This window comes from Coregonus lavaretus (genome assembly GCF_964263955.1).
Source record: "Coregonus lavaretus genome assembly, chromosome: 1".
NCBI classification, from domain to species: Eukaryota; Metazoa; Chordata; class Actinopteri; order Salmoniformes; family Salmonidae; genus Coregonus; species Coregonus lavaretus.
In genome coordinates, this window is record NC_139988.1 from 49,488,687 (window position 1) to 49,513,965 (window position 25,279).

Here is a 25,279-nt window from a genome sequence, read left to right on the forward strand (position 1 = left end):
CTAAAGAGCTCTATTTTCTTCTCATCTGACTATAGCACCTGGTTCCAATCCAAGTGCCAATGCCGTTTGGCATTTACATTTGTTGGTTGCTCTCAAGAAAGTATTTTTCATGGCAACCCTTCTAAATAGCCTATTGGCATGGAGGTGGCGTCTAATTGTAGATTTAGAGACTTGAACCCCCCCCACCCCCCCAGGTTCAAGCAACCCCCCAAAAAATACATATATTTAAAAAATTGCCATCGGGCAGAGAGAAGAGTTAGCAGTTTTATAGCTAATCTCATGCTATTTTACACCTTTTGCTGAGAGAAAATATTGCTGTTTTACAGCAAATGTCCTGCTATTCTACACGTTTCTATTTTGCCATGGCGCCGTGAGGTCGCCTAGGCAGAGAGCTTCTGTACATTTTGTAAATATTGAATCTTATTTAATAGTTTTTTGTTTGCATCTTTTTATTTAATTTGAGTTTTGAATAGCTAAATTAGCATTGATTAAAAAATGACATGCACATTGGATTCAGTGTCACGATCGTCGTATCGAGTAGACCAAGGCGCAGCGTGTTGAGCGAACATACTTTATTTAATTAAAGTGCACACACGAATAACAAAACAACAAACGATACCGTGACGTCCTAAGTCTAAACACAACCAACTGGAACAAGATCCCACAAACACTAAGGGAAAACCGACAGTTTAAATATGGCTCCCAATCAGAGACAACCAGCCACAGCTGACACTCGTTGCCTCTGATTGGGAGTCACTCAGGCCAACATAGAAATAAACAAACTAGAACTCCCAACATAGAAACAGAACACATAGAATGAACACACCCTGGCTCAACATATAGAGTCCCAGAGCCAGGGTGTGACAGTACCCCCCCCACCTAAAGGCGCGGACTGCGACCGCGCCTCAACCAGAGCAAAACAGGGGAGGGCTGGGTGGGCATTCCTCCTCGGCGGCGGTTCTGGCTCCGGGCTTGCCCACCACCCTCCAATAATCCCCCCATAACGCCCCTGGTCCGGTCTGGCCCCGCTGGCTGGAGCTGAACTGGACGTAGCAGGAGCGGTTAGCTTCAGCTCCGTTGTGGAGCAGTTGACCGGTACCTGATTAGGCACCGGTGACCCAGGCACGGGTTGTGCCGGACTGACGATGCGCACCCCTGGCTTGGTGCGTGGAGCAGCAACGGGCCGGACCGGGCTGACGATACGCACCCCTGGCTTGGTGCGTGGAGCAGCAACGGGCCGGACCGGGCTGACGATGCGCACCCCTGGCTTGGTGCGTGGAGCCGGAACGGGCCTCACCGGACTGACGACTCGCACCCCTGGCTTGGTACGTGGAGTAGCAACGGGCCGGACCGGGCTGACGATGCGCACCCCTGGCTTGGTGCATGGAGCCGGAACGGGCCTTACCGGGCTGACGACTCGCACCCCTGGCTTGGTGCGTGGAGCAGCAACGGGCTTTACCAGGCTGACGACTCGCACCCCTGGCTTGGTGCGAGTAGCAGGAACGGGCTGGACCAGGCTGACGACTCGCACCCCTGGCTTGGTGCGAGTAGCAGGAACGGGCTGGACCAGGCTGACGACGCGCACCGTAGGCTTGGTGCGAGTGGCAGGAACAGGCCGGGCCGGGCTGGCGACGCGCACCGTAGGCTTGGTGCGAGTGGCAGGAACAGGCCGGGCCGGGCTGGCGACGCGCACCGTAGGCTTGGTGCGAGTGGCAGGAACAGGCCGGGCCGGGCTGGCGACGCACACCGTAGGCTTGGTGCGAGTGGCAGGAACAGGCTGGGCCGGACTGGCGACGCACACCTTAGGCTTGGTGCGAGGGGCAGGAACAGGCCGGGCCGGGCTGGCGACGCGCACCGTACACTTGGTGCGAGGGGCCGGAACAGGCCGGACCGGGCTGGCGACGCGCACCGTACACTTGGTGCGAGGGGCCTGAACAGGCCGGACCGTACTGGGGACACACACCACTGGCTCTACACCGGGATCTGGAACGGGCCGGACCGGACTGGTAACACACCCCAGTACCTCTCGCCGTGCCTCTACACCTTCCCTCCCTACTTTGGCCAGTGGCCCCCGTAACCTGGTGGCCTTCTGAATACGCCCCTTTTCTGCCTCCGTCAGCCCCGTCGTCCATGCCGTGTGCCCCCCCCCCCTAAAAATGTTTTTGGGTTGCCTCTCGTCCGTCCGACGACGATACTGATTACGCCGTTGCTCCTCTCTCCGTCGCCTCTCTACCGTCTCACTCCATGGCCGGCGATCCATCCCGGCCAGGATTTCCTCCCAGGTCCAGGACCCCTGCCCGTCCAAAATCTGCTCCCACGTCCAGGCTGCCTGCTCCTGGACACGCTGCTTGGTCCTGGTATGGTGGGATCTTCTGTCACGATCGTCGTATCGAGTAGACCAAGGCGCAGCGTGTTGAGCGAACATACTTTATTTAATTAAAGTGCACACACGAATAACAAAACAACAAACGATACCGTGACGTCCTAAGTCTAAACACAACCAACTGGAACAATATCCCACAAACACAAAAGGAAAACAGACAGTTAAATATGGCTCCCAATCAGAGACAACCAGCCACAGCTGACACTCGTTGCCTCTGATTGGGAGTCACTCAGGCCAACATAGAAATAAACAAACTAGAACTCCCAACATAGAAACAGAACACATAGAATGAACACACCCTGGCTCAACATATAGAGTCCCAGAGCCAGGGTGTGACATTCAGCATAGAATTAGGAATTAATAATTTAATAGGATCTCTATGGGATTCAGCCCATAGTCAATAGTGTAGACTGGTGAAAGTAGGCTGAATCCTAAATTGTGTGCATGTAACTTCAATGATCACGCACATCTCCCATTGACATCAATACATGATTTGGCTGAGATTCTGGGTTCCACACATTAGGATTTGTCCACAGCAGAGTATTCAATGCAAGCAAGTATGGAATGTACAATCTAGAGAATATCAGTTGAGTGTAGTGCAATGGTCTTACCACTGCGGGGGAGTTGACCACTGCCAGGTTATAGCCATAGCGCATGGAGCTCCCGAAGGAAGTGAGGAACGCTACTGCCAACAGAGATGAAATCAGGTGCTGCTGAGAAAGAGAGAGAAAGGGATAAAGAGAGATTATCTCCGAGAGCATATGTGCGGTACACACAGCTAATGTTTTATTCTTCGTTTTTTACTCCAACCTTGGCTCTTGATGAGTTAATTTGTGCTGTTAAGAGTCAAAGGTTTAAGATACAGTATGTGTGAATATGAATGGCAGTAAAAGTGTTCTTTACTGTTGGGCTCTCATTCATCTCTTCCATGGCCTTCAGTTTGGACGAATCCATGGGTCTGAGGAACTGTTGGTATAAGCCACGTTAACCCTTAACATGTTTATTATGTGACTGTATCTAAAAGCATAATTGAGAAATAATTGATCAAAGTTGGCATATTTATGACATTTTGACATTACCCAGGCCTCCTTTAAGACTCCATAATGTTTCATCTATAGGTGCTACAAAGCTATGAATTATTTTATTTATTTTTTACTTTTACCCCTTTTTCTCCCCAATTTCATGATATCCAGTTGGTAGTTACAGTCTTGTCCTATCGCTGCAGCTCCTGTACGGACTCGGGAGAGGTGAAGGTCGAGAGCTATGCGTCCTCCGAAACACGACCCTGCCAAGCCGCACTGCTTCTTGACACACACTGCTCGCTTAATCCAGAAGTCAGCCGCAAAAATGTGTCGGAGGAAACACCGTACAACTGCCGACCGGAGTCAGCTTGCAGGCACCCGGCCCGCCACAAGGAGTCGCTAGAGTGAGATAGGACAAGGACACCCCGGCCGGCCAAACCCTCCCCTAACCCGGATGACGCTGGGCCAATTGTGCATGGTTCTCCCAGTCATGGGTCTCCCGGGTCTGTAGTGACTGCGATGCAGTGCCTTAGACCGCTGCGCCAATCTGGAGGCCTTAAAGCTTTACTGTTTGTTCTGTAATATGAGCAGTACTTTGATTTCAAATTATTATTATTTTTATGTATAAATATTGAAAAATATCAACATGAATATTGAAAATAAACAATTTTTGATTTGGCAAATTGTTCAATATATTGTTGAACATAATATGCTCTACGGCATATCAACGTTCCAGAGTGGGATATCTGCTAGTTTTAAAGTTATGGCCCATTTTATAAGATTTTGGCCAAGATTTAGCTGTCCCAGACACGTTTTTGAGATCGGAGACAAAATCCCCATGTCGTTGCCTACTCGGGGTGCGTGGCCATCACCAACGCTCATTTAATGTGAGCAGGTCAGAGACGCAATCTAAGGGCTACCGATCCCGTCTTTGAGCCGTCTCAGACGTCCCGACATTTTCAAACATGTTTGATATTATCGGCACAAAATCTGCTATGCTTTTGTAGTGTGAGATGTGCAACGACAAGTTTTGAGAATGTTGATCAGCAATACCCAATGAGCGCTCACCAGAGAAGAAGACAAAGATGATGACGTTGTGTCGCATCACTCAGAATGTGTAAACTCTCGAGCAGGAGCGATCTCTACTACTAGTATGCGTTTGTACTTCAGACAATCAGAGATTATGAAAGGAAAACCAGCCACGTCGCGAATACAGATGCCTCACTCCCAGACAAGCTAAACACCTTTTTCGACCGCTTCAAGGAAAACACAGAGCCGCCGATGTTTGCCCCCACTGCTCATGAGAACTGCGGGCTACCGATCTCTGTAGCTGACGTGAGTAGGACCTTCAAGAATTTTAACATTTACATTTACATTTACGTCATTTAGCAGACGCTCTTATCCAGAGCGACTTACAGTTAACCCTTGCAAGGCTGTGGGCCCAAACAACATCCCAAGCCACGTTCTCAGAGCATGCGCAGACCAGCTGGCTGGAGAGTTTAAATACATTCTCAACCTCTCCCTATCCCAGCCTGTTGTCCACACTTGCTTCAAGATGACCAACATTGTTCCTGTACTAGGGATTTAGCGATTCACCGATATGCATTGTCCCCGATTCAAACGTTTGAGATGCAATACATGACCAAAAGTATTGTAGTCTATCGCGTCGCTGCTGGTGCTCATTGCTGTCAAACAAAGGAGTCTGCTCATACTGAACCTTTGATCATAAGTTTATTCATATCACAAGATTTCAGCATGAGTTACAGGTGTCATGCCCACCCGGAGAGCGACGCCCCAGATTGCAATGGTCGCTCTGGCCTCTTCTTCGTCCAGCATATACTTATAAACAATGCAAAAATATGGGTTGCTCCCTCTGCTGTCCAATCACCTGTCTCCCCTGGGGCGTCACCCTACAGATGGCTACTTTTGAACTAAGATAAACATTCTCTCCGATTCCACTTAAAAACATTAACAACGTCATAATCTTCATATACGACATTCCCCCCTTCGAGACTAAACAGTCTCGAAAACAAACAGAATAGGATTATGACAAGTAACAATTCATCTTATCTTTAACATTAAACCAAAAACATTTTCCTCTAGAGTGTAAATACCTTTCTATGAAATATGAATAAATGTTTATGAAGTGTGAATACATTACTATGAAATATGAACAAATCTTTATGGAGTGTGAGAGCGAAAAACTGTCTGGCAGCCATATTTCCAGATATCCATCCATCAATCAAGACAGTAAAATTCTTTCACGGTCCCTCTGCCCCAGGCAACCACCTAGGTACTCCCGATGAATTCATAAATCCTTATCAATGCATTTGAAACTATGATGCAATTAAATACACATGAAAGCCCCAGCAAACAAAATACTATCCAAAATAAAAATGTCCACTCTAAGGCTGGTCAACCCATCGGACCCTACAGTGGACTTCTATCCCTGCCTAGACTCCCTGTCCCTAAGCATTCACGAAATAAACAAAAACATCTAAGATCCCCACATGTATCCAATAACATCAAATATCATTCTACAAAAATTCATACCTAAGAATATGACACAAATTATGTATTACACATGCAAATATGTTTATATTTCATTGCAGACACTGGAATGTAGTCCACTACACTTCATCTCCTCTGTAGTCTCCTCTTCCAATGCATTGTTGATGATGGAATCGGAATCTTTCCACACCTTCCTTGTTCCATCTCCTCCAGTCATTGTCCTTTCATATTGTCCCTTCATATTGTCCTTGTTTGAGTATTTCAATCTCCACATATTCCCCCAAATGCTTCTGGAAGAAAAGAAAAGACCAAACAGTATCTTTTGCAAAACAATACTTTCAAATTAAACATCAATATCAACGAAGAATATAAAAATTATATATAAATGATGTATGAATCAATATAAATGATAGAATAATGAACTAGGATAATGTGATTCATTCATACACTTCCCCCCTTTGATTCATAACATCATACTAAAATCACACTAATATTGATTTTTTTTTTTTTTATGATCAAAAAATCAAAAAGGATATTTATCATCAATACTCCATCCAGTCCCACTTGTCCCTCTTCATCCAGATCAGGAACAGTCAACAACGGCATCTGAGCGTTGTCTCCAGGCATCACAACTCCAACCTATCTCAATATCATAGCTTTCTCAAAGGTCAGTAACAAATTACAAACATCACACACAGTGCTATCAAAGCTGCCATTAAAATCTAATCCATCACTGCTCCTACTGGGCCTAACTGATCTTGCAACCAAGACTTTGCTGACCATCCAGCTCCTTCAGATCTACCAAACGCATCCCTTATATTCTTCAACGCATAGTGATACTATCTGAACTATCTGGAATCAAATTATAGCTAATATTATCAATATGATCTGCCAAAAATGTTACACCATACCATGGAAAAAGTCCCCCCTTCTCTCTTAGCCTTATCCTCCAATGATAGGCTTCCCAGACTATGAAATGTCGCCATGTCCCTTTCCACCCTACTTCCAAACCTAGATTCAGATTTATCTGTGTCCGGTGCTACCCCTCTTTTAATGGTAGAAACCTCATATGGAAGCTTCAACGTTGACATGTAACAACATCCTGTCCATCCATAGGGTAAGAATATATATGCTTCATCACCACAAACCCTCCAAATATCTCTCAAATTCCCAATAGTCACATTGTCAGGCAAAAGCTAATCTTTCACCATCAAAGTCTTGCTGTTCTTACTACCTGGAACATAAAAAGTAACATTATATTTCTCATTACTACCCTTAAGGTCATGCATACCCAAAGTTATCATATATGATATATATTCATCACAATCTGATATTCCCATAAACATACCCCTTACATCATATGTTTTATTAGAACAAAAACAACTTTTAGCCCTCACTGGTTTCACCTCCAATGCTTCAGGGTTCGCTGTTACCTGATTTTCCTTCCCATCTAACAAATTCCCATAGGGTAATTCATTTAACCAAGAACACTTAAACCTAGGCTTAAACAAATGTTTTGACAACGACATTATTTTATCTGTTACTGATTGTTGTTGCTGATACAACAGCCATGACAAAGCATAAGATTGACACATACTTGATAGAGGTCGAGCGACCGTCTAAAATGTTTGGTGCTGGAATTCTCAACAGACATGGACCCTCAAGATTCCTCACTGATCTTACAGAATGAGCTAGCTGCTGGAACCAAAGATTCCTACCTGCCCATCCATTTTTAATTTTCACAACAGAAGAATCAAACCACATGCCTTCCATTTAGTTTCTCTCTTCCCTAACGAGCGGTACTGATCAGATACCTCTCCTTGTCTGTCATTAAAATCAAAGACCTCATCCTGTACCTCCATGATAGTATCCTTCACTATTTCAGATGAATCTATATTGTCCTCAACTACTATCTGCTCTCCTATTTTAACCCTATCCTTACTACCATTGACAGCACTCTCCATCCGTATCATTTCAGAAAAGTCGTTGTTTGTGTCTGTGTCATACTTCCTACATTTGCTATTGCCGTCGTACCATTAATCCCTTTCAAAGTTACCATTAAAGTAGTTGATTTAGTTGATGTATTAACACCTTTAACTACTTCTAGTGGGAAAGCTACCGATATCCTCTGTGTATTATTTACTGTTGGAGTGACTACTGTAATCTACTTCTCCTGAACTCCTTCGGTGACTGTGGAAGCTTCAACAGATTTCAAATCTTCCATTATAAGCGTCACTTTACGAATTACATAGCCTTTTAACCAATAATTCTTAACCGGAACAAATTTTTAATGCTTGCACTAGATAAGTACACATACATTCTCCCTGATCTTTCTCTGTAACATTACGCAAAATAAATGAACAATCACTCATAACCCTCTTCCACTTCATATCGTTGTACAAACTATACCTCATTTGACTAGGTGCAACAGCTTCTACATCTGGTCCTGATAACAATACTTCTTCTCCCTAATTATCTCTCCATGTGGGAGGAACGTCCCCATCCTAACCCTAATACCAGTCTTTTCCCCCCTAAAATTGGTGCTGGAGCTATTGGTTCCCTTATAATCAAATGCGATATATTTATGGCTTTAATAACTATCAATGTTGACAGAGTTAAATTGCTTCTCACTGTTGTTTTAATATACTGAAGTGTTAATGTTATTATTGTTACTTTATCTATTTTCCCTAAGACTTTTAACTCCTTACTTGTATTTCCCTCTATCACCACTAGTGTCACTTTTTCTTAACTCTCAGTCCTACCTCTAATCCCTGACTTTCAAACTTTTGATTATAAAAAATACACCCACAATTACCTTGATCTCCCTGCTGGGAACTGTAAATATAGATACTCAATCACCCTCAATCTTCTCTTATCATTCAGCAACGCATACTTTCTCAATGCATCTGTTCCTAACAGATCTAAACTCCTACCATATCTATCTTCCCACTAAACTCTAAAATGTCCTTCACCACTGTTCTCTCTTTTACTACTAACTTTGAAACTTAGCTTACTACCATAGAGCTCCTTCAACCCTAGTTCTCCTAACTTTTTTTTATCTAATCTTTTCTCCTAACCTTTAAAAACCTTTTCCACTGATTTATTCACAAAATCCTTTACCACTAATTTTTAGAATATGTGATTGGGAAGTCCCCACCTGCTTCTGACTCCTTTACACACAGACTTGGCAAATGACTAAACATCTTTTAGCCTAGCCTGAAATCTCTTGGTGTAGGAATGTAACCCAGAATAACAGTCAACCCTTTTAACTTTATTTTCCAGACAGATTGTCCAATAGGCAGTCTAATAGATTATCATCCTTCCTATGATATTATCTTTTTAAGCAAATATGATTCCCAAAAACCCTATTCTTTTTAAAATCTTCTACCAGACAGCCGTCTAGTGTACGCCTTATTGTACAGTTCAATTTACACAATGCATCTCTTTCCAACAATGCAATAGGTATATGTTCTAATATTAGTATGTCTATTTTAATTTCTCTTTGATTTTTATAGCAGAGCTCAATTGGTTCCTTAAGAGTAATTAACTGTTTTACTACCTCAAATCCCTATCCTAATTAGTTAATTTTACATAGTGAGATGTTTAACCTATTTAGGCTCAACACAGATAAAAGTTTTTCCACTATTCACCATCACTTCTCATAGTCCTCTGTTTTTACTTCAATTGTTGGATATTTTCTCTTCTTCTCTAATCGATGCTATCAGCTGACACCCCCCTTCGTATCTTCTAGGCACTCTAGAATCCTTTAAGGGTTCACCTAGAGAACAGATGATCTTCACTTGCTCCTTTATCTTCCTCAGAAATTTCCTCTGTTGTTTCCTCCTGGCGCATTGCATTAACAGGTAAAGTGACCAACCTGTCCATAATTATAACACTCTTCTGAAAGTTGCTGGAAGTGTGGCTGAAATCTTCCTCCTCCTTCTAAGCCTTCTCGTCCTCTTCCTCTCCAATTCTGTGTCTGTCCAGAAACTGGCTGTGGATATGGATAACTGGTACCCCCCTTGGTGGCTGGTACAATTGCATTTGACCTTGTTCAGTTGAAGCTGTAGCAGTGATTGTTGATTTGGTTCACTCTGATTCTTCATAACCAAAGCTTCTCTTCTCCACCAGTTGTATGATTGAGTTTTTCTGAGAGTTTCTTGGTCCTGTTCCTTCTTGTTGTTGACATATCAGTATTCTTCAAAAGCTTATATTCTAAGTTCTGTCCTCGAAATATCATCTTCCATCATCTTCTTACTATTGGCCTTTCCTTGACCTCAATGTATTCTTCTCCTCCAATTCTTGGGATTCTTTTCTCAGCAGTTTTTCTTCTCTTCTGTATCTTCATCCTCATCTTTCCGAACCTCATTCTTCTCTTAGTTTCCAGACATCTCGGTTTTTTCTTACTTCTGGAGTTTTGGATTCATCTTTCTGGTCGTTTCTGCTTGTCCTCTATCTATTATTCGTTCATCTTCATCTCTGATGCAATAATCACCCTCCTGGATGATCACTGGAAGCTGAGGATAAACATCCCTAAGCTCTACTTCCTTCTCATAAGGTGGGTGTCTTTTTGCTGAATCCGTATGTGAGAAAGGTGAACTAACTTCTGCCATTAGTTTTTCTGTCGCCTTCTCTTCCTATAGCCTTTTCTCTATACCTTTGTTTCTTTTATCAGTTTTTGTTTGAGAATGAAGGGCAACTTTTGTTTCATTTGCCGGATAACCTCGCAATACCCTTAACTAAAGGATTACTATTTTCAACTATATCAACCGGTGTAATTACCTTCATAGCCTTGCTGTCCTTTCTCCCCATTGTAACAACCCTTTTATATTCCTTTATTGTGAATTATTTTATTTTAGACTATATAGCCTATGGCTTCCCCCCTTTAATTATTAATATAAACCAAACAACCAAAAAAAAAAAAAAAAAAAAAAAGGTTTTTATTTTTTATTTTTAAATCAATCAACAAAAATATGAATATTAAAAAATTCAATTAAAAATTTTCTTCAAATTTTTTAAAAAATTAAAATACAAAAATCAATTAAAAAATCAATTAAAAATTATGAATAATTAAAACCATTTTTTTTATTTCTATATCCTATCTTACCAATTTATCAATTAGTGGCTATCTTACCAATCCTAAAAACAAAGCCCTCTACCCCTACAATCACTACAATACCCATAAACCCCCTTGCTCTATAAGCACCTAATTATCTTAATTTTACAGAATAATGTCAGTACTCGATTTCCAACACAACTGCTAATCAAGCCAAGTGATGCACAGAGACTCCAAAATGCAAATTTTATTCAAATGATCAGTCTGTTGCCAAGCCTCTGTGAAATTGTCATAACATCAAATATCCTGTAGGGGAAGATTTTGCAAACAGAACCAGCCTCAAAACCTTTTGACTCGATCCTCCCCTTGTCACGTGATGTCACGTCAGCACCTCTCTTTCTTTCTCCCTCTCTCTCCTCTCGTTCCTCTCATATGACAAAAGAGCATAGAAACAGAAAAAGAATTTAGCAGTTTATGCAATCCCTGAGTTATCCACTTCAATATTCCCCCACTCATATTCGCTCTAAGACTTAACTCAGGACTAAATAGCTCAATAACATTTTTATTTATTTTAATCCGTCATTTAATTTAATTTATTATAATCCGTCAACATATATCTAATTTATAAATTCACTACATCTCAACAAATAGTTTCATTTTCAAACAACAGCCGCTTTAACAACTAGAAGATTCGTGTCCAAATCTCCCCTTTTTCTGTGTCTGTTTCTCTGTCTCCCCCTGCAGCCCAGTCTAACAGAAATATGACCAATTTACCCACAATCCCCCTTGTTGTAGTTTTAGTAAACAACGTGTTGTAGTTTAGTACCGTAAAACAAACGTCTCATAATCTCGTGCCGCAAACTCCCCCGTTTTGTAGTGTAGTGTCGTAAAATTAAACGCATGCGCAAATACATTTAACGATACGATTTCCAGACAATAGAACGCTAGCATTCTACCCCAGCTCCTCTCTTTTCCCCTTATAGTCAAACAATAACACTTAACAGAGCTCACAATTGCATAGAACTCTGAATTCTACACACACAAACATAATTTAAGAGGCTTTATTCCATCGCAATGGCCCCCTAAGGTCACACGTTAGTATGTAGCATGTAACACAATTAGCATTCAGCATTAGCATTTAGCATTAGCATTTAGCATTAGCATTTAGCCTTAGCCTTTATGTACAATGTGGCATGACGCAATATAACCTGCATTGTGCCTAAATTATTTTCCCTTTTCCACTAACTTTATGCTGCCGTGAGTTCAATGGACATCTACAGAGAGATTACCCCAAGCAGACATCCCGTCGAATGAAAGATGAGCCGTAACCACAATCAAATAAATTCCACAACCCCAGTCTTTAGACTGACCTAAAAACACCTAACGCGTTATGAGGATTTATGGCCCATCCTATGATGGCCTCGTTTCGAGGTCTTATCAGATTCACAATGCCCTAATTGTGTATACGTATATCTGCCTTTATTCACTACCATCGATTGCTCTAAACTTCCTATTATTTGCGCCGTTTACCAATGCAACCAAATTTTAGAATAATTATTACAGACCCTTAGTCGACAGCAATAACATCACATTAGCACAAACCAAAGTAATTTACACGGTACACCCTTCAATGCCCTCTCAGAAGCCAGCGGAACAACTAATGCCCAACATTCTGTGAGAAATCTCACCTTATCTTGAGCGGTAGTCACCTCGCGACTCAGGAATGGGACAAAGAACGATGCAGTCAGATCTCAGCGGAGCCTCCATTTGTAGTCTATCGCGTCGCTGCTGGTGCTCATTGCTGTCAAACAAAGGAGTCTGCTCATACTGAACCTTTGATCATAAGTTTATTCATATCACAAGATTTCAGCATGAGTTACAGGTGTCATGCCCACCCGGAGAGCGACGCCCCAGATTGCAATGGTCGCTCTGGCCTCTTCTTCGTCCAGCATATACTTATAAACAATGCAAAAATATGGGTTGCTCCCTCTGCTGTCCAATCACCTGTCTCCCCTGGGGCGTCACCCTACAGATGGCTACTTTTGAACTAAGATAAACATTCTCTCCGATTCCACTTAAAAACATTAACAACGTCATAATCTTCATATACGACAGTATGTTGACACCTGCTCGTCCAACATCTCATTCCAAAATCATGTGCATTACTATGGAGTTGGTCCCCCCTTTTCTTCTATAACAGCCTCCACTCTTCTAGGAAGGCTTTCCACTAGATGTTGGAACATTGCTGCGAGGACTTGCTTCCATTCAGCCACAAGAGCATTAGTGAGGTCGGGCACTGATGTTGGGTGATTAGGCCTGGCTCGCAGTCGGCGTTCCAATTAATCACAAAGGTGTTCGATGGGGTTCTGGGTCAGGGCTCTGTGCAGGCCAGTCAAGTTCTTCCACGCCGATCTCGACAAACCATTTCTGTATGGACCTCGCTTTGTGCACGGGGGCATTGTCATGCTGAAACAGGAAAGGGCCTTCCCCAAACTGTTGCCACAAAGTTGGAAGCACAGAATCGTCTAGAATGTCATTGTATGCTGTAGCATTAAGATTTCCATTCACTGGAACTAAGGGGCCTAGCCCGAACCATGAAAAACAGCCCCAGACCATTATTCCTCCTCCACCAAACTTTACAGTTGGCACTATGCATTCAGGCAGGTAGCTTCTCCTGGCATCCGCCAAACCCAGATTAGTCTGTCAGACTGCCAAATGGTGAAGTGTGATTCATCACTCCAGAGAACGCTTTTCCACTGCTCCAGAGTCCAATGGCGGCGAGCTTTACACCACTCCAGCCGACGCTTGGAATTGCGCATGGTGATCTCGACCATGAAAACCCATTTCATGAAGCGCCCGACGAACAGTTATTGTGCTGATGTTGCTTCCAATGGCAGTTTGGAACTGTAGTGAGGGTTGCAACTGAGGACAGACAATTTTTTTACGCGCTACGCACTTCAGCACTCGGCAGTCCCGTTCTGTGAGCTTGTGTGGCCTACCACTTCGCAGCTGAACTGTTGTTGCTCCTAGACGTTTCCACTTCACAATAACAGCACTTACAGTTGACCGGGGCAGCTCCAGCTGGACAGAAATTTGACAAACTGACTTGTTGGAAAGGTGGCATCCTATGATGGTGCCACGTTGAAAGTCACTGAGCTCTTTAGTAAGGCCATTCTATTTCCAATGTTTGTCTATGGAGATTGCATGGCTGTGTGCTTGATTTTATACACCTGTCAGCAACGGGTGTGGCTGAAAAGGCCAAACCACTAATTTGAAGGGGTGTCCACATACTTTTGTATATATATAGTGTACGACTGCATCGGTCCGCGGACCACAATCCGATCCAAATGTAGCATATGCATTGGTCAGAAGATCAATTCAAACCTTTTGAATCGTCGATTCACTCACATTCTTTCTACCTTCCGAAAATAACTCATATTTTGTGACAACTGATGCATCCTTCTTTCAGTGTCGAACTAAAAGCATGTAACAGTGTTGACAGTCATTGATCTACAAGTCATTTTGCATGCCTAACAACCCTAGGGATTATCAGTAGCCTAGTCAAACTGCACACTGTGCCCAGCTTCACACGCTGACAAAAGCGAGGTAGGCGGCCTGTTCCTGATCTTGCACATCTGCGTTAAAATGCTAAAATGGCTAATATGCTAGGTTATTGTTTTCAATGCGCTGTATAATACTTTTTTTACTGGAATAAAAGTACGCTACCGGAGACAACTCTCATCTCCATAGATATCGTGCATTCGGAAAGTATTCAGACCCCTTGACCTTTTCCACATTTTATTACGTTACAGCCTTATTCTAAAATTGATCAAATTCATTTTTTTCTTCATCAATCTACACACAATACCTCATAATGACAAATTGAAAACAAGTATTCATACCCTTTGATATGAGACTCGGTCCATCCTGTTTCCATTTATAATCCTTGAGATGCTTCTACAACTTGATTGGAGCCCACCTGTGGTAAATACAATTGATTGGTCATGATTTGGAAAGGCACACACCTGTCTACATAAGGTCCCACAGTTAGTGCATGTCAGAGCAAAAACCAAGCCATGAGGTCGAAATAATTGTCCGTAGAGCACCGAGACAGGATTGTGTCGAGGCACAGATCAGGGGAAGGGTACCAAAACATTTCTGCAGCATTGAAGGTCCCCAAGAACACAGTGGCCTCCATCATTCTTACATTGAAGAAGTTTGGAACCAACAAGACTCTTCCTAGAGCTGGCCACCCTGCCAAACTGAGCAATCGGGGGCGACGGGTCTTGATAAGGGAGGAGACCAAGAACCCGATGGTCTGACAGAGCTCCAGAGTTCCTTTATGGAGATGGGAGAAACTTCCAGAAGGACAACCATCTCTGCAACACTCCACCAATCAGGCCTTTATGGTAGAGTGGCCAGACGGAATCCACTCCTCAGAAGAAGGCAAATGACAGCCCGCTTGGAGTTTGCCAAAGGTCACCTAAAGGACTCTGACCATGAGAAACAAGATTCTCTGGTCTAATGAAACCAAGATTGAACTCTTTGGCCTGAATACCAATCATCACATCTGGAGGAAACCTGGCACCATCTCTACAGTGAAGCATGGTGGTGGCAGCATCATGCTGCAGGGATGTTTTTCAGCAGTAGGGACTGGGAGACTAGTCAGCATCAAGGGAAAGATGAATGGAGCAAAGTACAGAGAGATCATTGATGAAAACCGGCTCCAGAGCGCTCAGGACCTCAGACTGGGGCGAAGGTTCACCATCCAACAGGACAACGCAGAAGTGGATTCAGGACAAGTCTCAGAATGTACTTGAGTGGCCCAGCCAGAGCCCGGACTTGAACCCGAACTAACATCTCTGGAGAGACCTGAAAATAGCTGTGCAGCGACGCTCCCCATCCAACCTGACAGAGCTTGAGAGGATCTGCGGAGAAGAATGGGAGATACTCTAAAAACCTGTATACATCATTTACACACACACACACACACACGTCAGCTCAGGCAGATCCAGCTCAGAGAGGCTCAGCTCATGAGCTCTATCAGCAGCAGATTTTAATTTAGAATGGAAACTGAATGTGTTTTTATGCAACAAATTTAAGTGCATCAAAACGAACCGAATCACATCGATTAATTCTCTAATCAAACAGAGTCGCACCGAATCGTTTCAAACTAAAACGTAACGTTCATGGATCGTATCGGAGCCCATGTACAGTTGAAGTCGGAAGTTTACATACACTTAGGTTGGAGTCATTAAAACTTGTTTTTCAACCACTCCACAAATTTCTTGTTAACAAACTATAGTTTTGGCAAGTCGGTTAGGACATCTACTTTGTGCATGACACAAGTAATTTCTCCAACAATTGTTAACAGACAGATTATTTCACTGTATCACAATTCCAGTGGGTCAGAAGTTTACATACACTAAGTTGACTGTGCCTTTAAACAGCTTGGAAAAGTCCAGAAAATGATGTCATGGCTTTAGAAGCTTCTGATAGGCTAATTGACATCATTTGAGTCATCATTGGAGGTGTACCTGTGGATGTATTTCAAGGCCTACCTTCAAACTCAGTGCCTCTTTGCTTGACATCATGGGAAAATCAAAAGAAATCAGCCAAGACCTCAGAAAACATATTGTAGACCTCCACAAGTCTGGTTCATCCTTGGGAGCAATTTCCAAACGCCTGAAGGTACCATGTTCATCTGTACAAACAATAATACGCAAGTATAAACACCATGGGACCATGCAGCTATCATACCGCTCATGAAGGAGACACGTTCTGTCTCCTAGAGATGAACGTACTTTGGTGCGAAAAGTGCAAATCAATCCCAGAACAACAGCAAAGGACCTTGTGAAGACGCTGGAGGAAACAGGTACAAAAGTATCTATAACCACAGTAAAACGAGTCCTATATCGACATAACCTGAAATATAATCAGCAAGAAGAAGCCACTGCTCCAAAACCGCTATAAAAAAAACAAGACTACGGTTTGCAACTGCACATGGGGACAAAGATCGTACTTTTTGGAGAATTGTCCTCTGGTCTGATCGGGTGATTTGCTGTAGGAGGGACTGGTGCACTTCACAAAATAGATGGCATCATGAGGAAGTAAAATTATGTGGATATATTGAAGCAACATCACAAGACATCAGTCAGGAAGTTAAAGCTTGATCGCAAATGGGTCTTCCAAATGGACAATGACCCGAAGCATACTTCCAAAGTTGTGGCAAATTGGCTTAAGGACAACAAAGTCAAGGTATTGGAGTGGCCATCACAAAGCCCTGACCTCAGTCCTATAGAAGATTTGTGGGCAGAACTGAAAAAGCGTGTGCGAGCAAGGAGGCCTACCAACCTGACTCTGTTACACCAGCTCTGTCAGGTGGAATGGGCCAAAATTCAACCGACTTATTGTGTGAAGCTTGTGGAAGGCTACCCGAAACGTTTGACCTAAATTAAACAATTTAAAGGCAATGCTACCAAATACTAATTGAGTGTATGTAAACTTCTGACCCACTGGGAATGTGTTGAAAGAAATAAAAGCTGAAATAAATCACTCTCTACTATTCTGACATTTCACATTCTTAAAATATAGGAGTGATCCTAACTGACCTAAGACAGGGAATTTTTACTAGGATTAAATGTCAGGAATTGTGAAAAACTGAGTTGAAATGTATTTGGCTAAGGTGTATGTAAACTTCCGACTTCAACTGTATCTAGATCTGTCTCGAATGGTCTTCAAAGGGAAGATGCACATCCATATCCTGTACCAAGCAAGGTAAGGTAACTGAATTGAATGACTATTGCCCCGTAGCACTCACTTCTGTTATCATGAAATGCTTTGAAAGTCAAGGACGACATCATCTCCACCATACCAGACACCCCTTACCCACTACAATTTGCATACCGCCCCAACGAATCCACGGACGACGCAATCGTCGTTGCACTGCACACCGCCCTATCCCACCTGGACAAGAGGAATACTTATGTTAGAATGCTGTTCATCGACTACAGCTCAGCTCTCAACATCATAGTGCCCTCCAAGTTCCTCATTAAGCTCAGGCCTTAGGTCTAAATTCCTCCCTGTGCAACTGGATCCAAGATTTCCTGATGGGCTGACCCTACGTGCTTTAGTTTAGTTCATAAGGATCTCCATTAGCTAATTTCACATGCAGCAGCTACTCTTCCTGGCATCCACATAAACCATACGAATACATGACAAAGTACAGAACAGTAGACAAGAACAACATAAGATATTACATTAAATTCAAAATAACAAAATAAAGAGTTACATTAAATATAGGAAAGACACGTAGAGACAACAAAAATACTATTAACACACTATTCATATATACATATTCATATTCTTATATACAGTACAGTTAAATTAGGTCTTTAGAAAGAGGAGAGGTGCTGTGATAAGACATTTTGTATCCGTTTTTTTAAGTTAAACTTGCTTTTTGCCTTAGTAAACTCTGGTGGCAGAGCATTCCACGATGACATGGCATTATACATAACTGAGCGATGCATTAAATCTTTTTTTGATTTGGATACTATGAAGAAACTCATAGTGGGGTGTCTGGTGGGGAATGTATGGCTGTTTGAAGTGTATGCAAAGAGATTATGCAGGTGGTTAGGCATTTTCAACTCACAAATGTTTCTTTAAAAGACTAGAAGAGAAGTAGTCAATTTCTCCTCAACCCTAAACCATGAAAGACTATCATGCATTTTGTTGATGTAAGTTATGTGTGTGCAGTTAAGGACAAGGTGTGCTGCTTTGTTTTAAACCAGCTGCAGCTTTGCTAGGTCTATTTTTGTTGCACCTGACCATGTTACTGGACAGTAATCAAGATGGGACAAGATCAAAGCCTGAAAAACTAGTAAGGTTGATCTTTGTGTCAAAAACACAGAACATATTTTTATAATAGACATACCTCTCCCCATCTTCACAACAACTTTGACAATATGACTTGACCATGATAACTGACCATCCAATGTTACTCCTAGGAGTTCAGCTTCTTCAACTTGTTCAATGGTGACACCCTTTATGCACAACTCCAGTTGAGGTTATGTCAAAAGAGAATGATTTGAACCGAATACAATGCTTTTGGTTTTAGATGTATTTAAGGCCAGTTTATTGTTAATTACCCATTCTGACACTGACTGTAACTCCTTGCTAAGAGTCTCAGTGAGCTCACTGGCTGTAGGTGCTGATGTGTAGAGTGTGCAATCAGCATACATAGTCATTTTATACTGAACATAAATATAAATGCAACATACAACAATTTCAACGATTTTACTGAGTTACAGTTCATATAAGGAAATCAGTCAATTGAAATAAATTAATTAGGCCCTAACCTATAGATTTCACATGACTGGGCAGGGGCGCCCCTCTTTGCCATGAAAATGAACTTAATCGCCAAAAAACATTTCCACTGCATTTCAGCCCTGCCACAAAAGGGCCAGTTGACATCATGTCAGTGATTCTCTCGTTAACACAGGTGAGAGTGTTGACGAGGACAAGGCTGGAGATCACTCTGTCATGCTGATTGAGTTAGAATAACAGACTGGAAGCTTTAAAAGGCGGGTGGTGCTTTAAATCATTGTTCTTCCTCTGTTAACCATGGTTACCTGCAAGGAAACACATGCAGTCATCATTGCTTTGCACAAAAAGGGCTTCACAGGCAAGGATATTGCTGCTAGTAAGATTGCACCTAAATCAACCATTTATCGGATCATCAAGAACTTCAAGGAGAGGTTAAATTGTTGTGAAGAAGGCGTCAGGGCACCCAAGAAAGTCCAGCAAACGCCAGGACCGTCTCCTAAAGTTGATTCAGCTGCGGGATCGGGGCACCACCAGTGCAGAGCTTGCTCAGGAATGGCAGCAGGCAGGTGTGAGTGCATCTGCACACACAGTGAGGCGAAGACTTTTGGAGGATGGCCTGGTGTCAAGAAGGGCAGCGAGGAAGCCACTTCTCTCCAGGAAAAACATCAGGGACAGACTGATATTCTGCAAAAGGTACAGGGATTGGACTGCTGAGGACTGGGGTAAAGTCATTTTCTCTGATGAATCCCCTTTCCGATTGTTTGGGGCATCCGGAAAAAAACTTGTCCGGAGAAGACAAGGTGAGCGCTACCATCAGTCCTGTGTCATGCCAACAGTAAAGCATCCTGAGACCATTCATGTGTGGGGTTGCTTCTCAGCCAAGGGAGTGGGCTCACCCACAATTTTGCCTAAGAACACAGCCATGAATAAAGAATGGTACCAACACATCCTCCGAGAGCAACTTCTCCCAAACATTCAAGAACAGTTTGGTGACGAACAATGCCTTTTCCAGCATGATGGAGCACCTTGCCATAAGGCAAAAGTGATAACTAAGTGGCTCTGGGAACAAAACATCGACATTTTGGGTCCATGGCCAGGAAACTCCCCAGACCTTAATCCCATTGAGAACTTGTGGTCAATCCTCAAGAGGCGGGTGGACAAACAAAAACCCACAAATTCTGACAACTCCAAGCATTGATTATGCAAGAATGGGCTGCCATCAGTCAGGATGTGGCCCAGAAGTTAATTGACAGCATGCCAGGGCGGATTGCAGAGGTCTTGAAAAAGAAGGGTCAACACTGCAAATATTGACTCTTTGCATAAACTTAATGTTTTTGTCAATAAAAGCCTTTGACACTTATATAATGCTTGTAATTATACTTCAGTATACCATAGTAACATCTGACAAAAATATCTAAAAGACTCAAACTTTGTGAAGACCAATACTTGTGTCATTCTCAAAACTTTTGACCACGACTGTACATACCATTCTTAGTATATCTTGTGTAAATTCATCCTGTGTACATATGTATATTTGGGTTGTTTTTATACATTTTGGTTATAAAAAAAAAAAAATCTAAAATAATGAAATACATTGTGTACTTAATTGAATCCTTATAGTCCAAGGATTGCATTGTTAGGAGCTAGTAACATAAGCATTTCTCTGCACCAGCTATAACATCTGCTCAACTTTGCATGTGACCAATAAACTTTGATTCAATTTTTATTTGAGAGTATATTATGTTAAACAATGTATATAAAAAATCTGCCAAATATAAATTGTGATATTTTCAATATTCATGTTAATATTTTATACATCGCTGACCACATTCACATAGAAATGTGAGTTATAGATCTGTCATTCTCATTGAAAGCAGCAGATATGTTCAATGTATTGTATTTCTATACTTCCGTTCTTAAGTTTCATGTTTGCATCTTTTACTTTTGGTTTTGTGCACCAGCTTCAAACAGCTGAAAATACTATATTTTGGGTTTAATATAAATATATTTCACAGCGGTTTACATGGTACAATGATTCTGTACACTATCCATTGCTTGTTTTGTCACAAACTGAAATTAGGCAAACTATTAGAATTTTAGCTACCAGGAAATGGCAGAGTGAATTCTACATATTGCACCTTTAAATTGATACACACCTTTATAGGATTAGGGTTCCCACAAGGCCATATCACCATGTTACAGTGCATGTTTATGGAAGACAGACGGAAGACAGAGGGACCACCTGTGCTATTTAGCATGCATCCGAACACCTGTGTGTAACAGAAGAAGGCCATCCAGAAACGTGTTGTCAGAGAAAAATACTGTCAGCTGCAACTGTGCGAAAGCAGATTAAAACAGTGTACACAGTAAATTTGTATTTTGCATTTGTGAAATTATGTTGATGTGATATGTAAAGGGTTTTATGTTTCTAGAACCATATTGTAATTGACAATCGATTAAAATGTAGATGGAGTATTTGGCTGTTTTGGCTGCCAGAGCCAGTCTACCTCTGAAAATAACATAAGGTCCTTGGACCTTAAGGAGTAACGGTAATGTTAGGCTCCTTAGTACATCTGGGCTAGTACAGATCATGGTCAATTTACAGAACAATGGCTGTCTGTAATATGTGGGATGGGAATCAATATAAATATGGAACATTAACAAATAAAAGAGTGTATCCCAAGATGACAAAAGGAGATGGGCCACAGAGTAGCCTAAAGAATGTGAACTTTTTTTTCAACAAAAAGAATAGCATATGTAACTCACAAAAACTAAAAATTGCATGAACAGCTTACCAACGTTATTTTCACCGATGGTGTTATTAAAACGTATTCAGTCATTTATGAATCTTTCATTCAATAGTTCCTCTCCAAATATCGGGTGTGGGAAACGAAAGATGCTCAAATTACTTTTTTCTTGAAACTACCGGCATCACAGCAAAACTCATTTTGAGAAGGCAGGCATGGTCGAGACTCAAAGGACAACCCAGTTGAAGGTTAGTGAGGGACACCTTTTCGCTAATCTACAGCATGTCGGCCCTCTCTTCACTCCTTCGGGAAGTGATGCCCCGTGCTCCGTACAGACCAGTGTCATCACATGATAGCGAACAACGTGATCCCTAAAGAATGCATGCTGAAATCAATTAGCTAAGTGAATTTACAAAGTCCAAGCACTACCAGAAAGGAAGAGGAGAAGCGAGAGGTTTTACTCCGCACAAAATCTGTCCACGAAGTTAGGAATTTTTGTATAGAGGTTAATGAGAACGTCGAATTTGGACAACAACAAAAAAAATCGAATTGCCAATTTACAACGTGAGGCTTATTTGATCAAACAAGAGTTTCTTAATAGTTAGGTTGTTACGAATGCACTGATTTACGTGGACGCACGTGGGATTTCAGCAACTGAAAAAAACGACTTTATATAGGAGTTGTGCCTGTTGTCATAGAGATAGAGGACTCACCATGGATATAACCCATTTACATTTTACATTTACATTTTCGTCATTTAGCAGACGCTCTTATCCAGAGCAACTTACAAATTGGTGCATTCACCTTATGATAGCCAGTGGGACAACCACTTTACAATATATATATATTTTTTTTTTCTCTCTTTGGTGTGGGGTAAGGGGGGGTAGAAGGATTACTTTATCCTATCCCAGGTATTCCTTAAAGAGGTGGGGTTTCAAGGTGAGTGACTCCGCTGTCCTGGCATCGTGAGGGAGCTTGTTCCATCATTGGGGTGCCAGAGCAGCGAACAGTTTTGACTGGGCTGAGCGGGAACTGTGCTTCCGCAGAGTTAGGGGGACCAGCAGGCCAGAGGTGGATGAACGCAATGCCCTCGTTTGGGTGTAGGGACTGATCAGAGCCTGAAGGTACAGAGGTGCCGTTCCCCTCACAGCTCCGTAGGCAAGCACCATGGTCTTGTAGCAGATGCGAGCTTCAACTGGAAGCCAGTGGAGTGTGCGGAGGAGCGGGATGACGTGAGAGAACTTGGGAAGGTTGAACACCAGACGGGCTGCGGCGTTCTGGATGAGTTGTAGGGGTTTAATGGCACAGGAAGGGAGCCCAGCCAACAGCGAGTTGCAGTAATCCAGACGGGAGATGACAAGTGCCTGGATTAGGACCTGTGCCGCTTCCTGTGTAAGGCAGGGTCGTACTCTGCGAATGTTGTAGAGCATGAACCTACAGGATCGGGTCACCGTCTTGATGTTAGCGGAGAACGACATTGTCACGGTTTCGGCCGAGGCTGCTCCTCCTCCTTGTTCGGGCAGGCTTCGGCGGTCGTCGTCCCTGGAGTACTAGCTGCCACCGTTCGATGTTTCATGTTTGTTTGGTTTTGTCTGTTTGTACACCTGTCCCTTGTTAGTGTTTGATTTGGTTGCCTATTTAGTTTTCGTGTGTGGGGGCAGGTGTTATGTGGTATTGTTTATTTGTCAAGCTGTTGCTCTTTAGTATTACTCTCAGGATTGTTGTTTTTTCAGAGAGTCCGCACTGTGTGCGCTATCGTCATTTTTACGCACTGTGTGTGTTGTGCGTACTTTGTATTTTGCCTCCCGGTTGGGTTGGCTGTTCGCCTGTTTGGTGCTGTTATTTTTGTTACTAAAGTCTGTTGACGAACGCCCGTGTTTCCTGCGCTTGATTCCTCACCGCATCTACACTCAGCTACTGACAGACATGGTGTTGTCCAGGTTCACGCCAAGGCTCTTTGCACTCTGGGAGGAGGACACAACATCAAGGACACAACATTTAAGCATGGCAATTGCCATTGAGGGCTTCCACTATTTTAAAGTAGTCAACTGTGTGGGGATTCCTATGAATTGGGAGCAATCAGCCAATGGAGAATAAAAAAATTGACCACTTTAAAATGGAGATAGCCTCAATGGCGCTGCCCATGCGGCCACATACGCTGGAATGGCACAGATGCAAAGATGAGTCTATCTATCTCTATGGCCTGTTGTTCACATGCGTATCTGCCCTCTCATTGGCTAGAATAGTACCACCTGATCTCGCCTCCTCCCTCTTGCGTTCCATCTTTGAGGACATGTATTTCCATTGTCACTTGACTATCTTGCCAATATAATAGACAATCTTTGGTCCTACAGCAGACTGGGAGAGGAGAGAGCGGTGCTGGAAAAAGTACCCAATTGTCATACTTGAGTAGAAATAAAGATACCTTAATAGAAAATGACTCAAGTAAAAGTGAAAGTCACACAGTAAAATACTACTTGAGTAAAAGTCTAAAAGTATTTGGTTTTAAATATACATAAGTATCAAAAGTAAATGTAATTGTTAAAATATACTTAAGTATGAAAAGTAAAAGTATTAATAATTTCAAATTCCTTATATTAAGCAAACCAGACTGCATGATTTTCTTGTTTTTTAAATTAACAATAGCCAGTGGCACACTCCAGCACTCAGACATATTTGACAAACTAAGCGTTTGTGTTTAGTGAGTCCACCAGATCAGAGGCAGTAGGGATGATCATTAGTATACTGTAGTATTTACTATAGTATTTTTGTTTTATTATATTTGCCATTAAGTGGGGGCTTTCTACTTGAGGAAACCTACTGGACAAATACAAAAAGACGTCGGTCGGTCGGTCGGTCGGTCGGGATAGGTTCAGCACTGTTGCTCTATCATCTACAGGGAACACAATATTGATACTGTATGTACTTGGCATGTAGGTTTCTCACTCATGGGCGGCATATATTGGTATATGGGGGAGGGGGATGGGTGGGGTATATGCATTGCACAAACAACATGCAAAGATAACATTGCACAAACAACATGCTTACACCAGCACTGGTACCAGGGTGTATTAGATAGCTACATTTGCTCTGACTCTTAGTACATTTAGCAAGCTCGCAAGTCAGTTAACTAGTAATTAGCATTAGCATTTTCCTTTGTTTTCTCTCTTTTCCTTGTCCCGACAGTATGTGTTACTTGTTGCTGTTTCTTTAGGGTTTTATTTGGTGTGGACTA

The 25,279-nt window shown here is 42.4% G+C and overlaps 1 pseudogene across 1 annotated transcript in view; it reads right to left on the reverse strand.

Annotated features, from left to right (window-relative positions):
* LOC311133373 (solute carrier family 2, facilitated glucose transporter member 9-like) overlaps window positions 1–22,137 on the reverse strand; it is a 34,565-nt pseudogene extending 12,428 nt beyond the window's left edge. Inside the window, exons 1-3 of the transcript in view lie at window positions 22,093–22,137; window positions 3,287–3,349; window positions 2,995–3,093 (exon numbers count right to left, since the gene is read on the reverse strand). The product of the transcript in view is annotated as a solute carrier family 2, facilitated glucose transporter member 9-like (transcript). The remainder of the gene's footprint in view (window positions 1–2,994; window positions 3,094–3,286; window positions 3,350–22,092) is intronic.
* Window positions 22,138–25,279: the final 3,142 nt, after the last annotated feature.